Genomic DNA, 2,119 nt, shown 5'->3' on the forward strand with positions numbered 1-2,119 from the left:
GAACGCCACCTCAAGGTAGGCCTAGTGGCGCCATCTCTTGGTCAGGCCGGAAACTTATCAATCCACCCTCGTATAATGAGAAAATTCATCAATTAAAAAAAAAGTGTTAATAATTTGCAGAAAAATTTAAAAAAGGAGAGTCGGGTTAGCGACTAAGTCATTCAAATCGAACCTTAAAATAGTCTCAAACCGGTCAGGCTTTTTCCACTGAGACGACTGAGGTTTTTATTGGCAGGGTGCGCGCACACGCCAGCGAATTTCAGTTTGCGCATCTCGTATTAGTCGCAGTGTCGCACAACGAATTTTCGTCAGTGTTGCTCGTTGATGCGAGGCCGTACAGTCGCCATCACTACGTTCTCGCTATTACTGTTTTTGTCAAATGTCCACGTTTTGAGACCCCCTGAATCCGAAAAACAGGTTTTTACGAATGTGTCTGTCCGTCTGTGGATGATTTTTTGTTGTTAGCACGATAACTTTCGAAAGAATTGACTGATGGATTTCCTTTGGTAAGTTCTTTTACTATCTCAAAATGAAGCTCAAGTTCGTTAGACAGCCATTTTGGATACAAATTCAAAAAGTTAGCGTATTTTGAAAATTTTTAAGACCACTTTTTTCAAAATTCAATAATTTTCTGTACGGATATTCATATATCCTGATATATGATATAGTCTCTACAGACACCTTCATAAAAATAGTTTTTTCTGACTCAGGGAGTCTCAAAACGCGGAGAGCCTTACAATGTTATCATAATAACTGTTTTTTAGCATAACAACTTTTGAAAATTTCTATGTATGGTTTTCCGTAGTTCTCAGAAACACGAACAATTTATCCTAACAACTTTTTCCGATAAAAGAAAAATGATTTAAGTAATAGCATTTTCTTTGGGACAAATTTAGGCCAGACATAGAACGTCTTTAGGACGTCCTAAAGTTGTCTTTATAACGACCCTGGGACTTAGACGCTAATGTCCAACAATGTCCCAGGACATTTAAAGACGGCTGAGACTCTACAAGCTACGCAGCGTAACTCAGGACGTGACGTGGGTGCACATGAGATGATAAGGCGAATAACACCCAAAGATTTTATTAAATTTAGTGGGGATGTGTTGCAATGGCCTTGTTTCAAACGAGCGTTCGATCAATCGACCATCAGAGGAGGATATACAGATGAAGAAAATGTGACGCGCTTACACACTTGTTTAGAAGGAGAGGCCCGAAGCGCCGTTACGTCACTAATGATTACAGCCAAGAGTGCTACAGAAATAATAGAAACCTTTCAATTACGTTTCGGTAGGTAATCCCGCTGTGATTACATTGAAAATCGTTCAGGAGATAAAGGGTCTTCCTAAATTAAATACGAAGTGTGTTCATAAAGTAAGGTGACTTTTCAATTTTCGCGGGCTACGTACATTCAAGTTTTAGATTTTTTGTTTTGTTTTGTTGGTACACTCGTCACGATCATATGTTTACAGTTTTGACTATATAGCTCGTGTTGTTTTTCTGGCAGAGGCGTAAAAGGTTAGAAGGATTTGGTGTGCTCGGCGATTTTCTTCTTTCGAAAACATGGAGCAAAGAGTTTGGATTAAATTTTGTGTGAAAAGTGGAATCCAGTGCTCTAAAACTTTTGAAATGTTGACAGTTGCATACGGTGAGTCTACTCTGAGTAAGAAAAATGTGTATAAGTGATACAAGCTGTTTCAAGAAGGCCGAGAGTATGTCGAAGACGAACCTCGCCCTGGACGTCCCAGCACGTCAACAACAGATGAAAACGTTCAAGCAGTGGAAGAAATGGTGTTGAAAAATCGCCGAATTACCAGCAGAAAAGTTGCTGAAGATGTTGGCATATCGGTTGGCTTATGCCATGCTATCTTTTCGGACGTTTTGGGCATGAGACGTGTGTCAGCGAAATTTGTTCCAAAACTGCTTAATTTTGATCTATTGCATGACCATCGCTCAGAAGATGTTGAATGAAGTCAATAATGATCCTGATTTTCTCAAAAGGGTTATAACTGGGGATAAATCGTGGGTATATCGTTATGACGTCGAAACTAAAGCCCAATCGTCTCAGTGGAAGCATCCTGAGTCTCCAAGACCGAAAAAAGCACGTCAAGTTCGGTCAA

Source organism: Belonocnema kinseyi, chromosome 9 (genome assembly GCF_010883055.1).
Source record: "Belonocnema kinseyi isolate 2016_QV_RU_SX_M_011 chromosome 9, B_treatae_v1, whole genome shotgun sequence".
Taxonomy (NCBI): Eukaryota; Metazoa; Arthropoda; class Insecta; order Hymenoptera; family Cynipidae; genus Belonocnema; species Belonocnema kinseyi.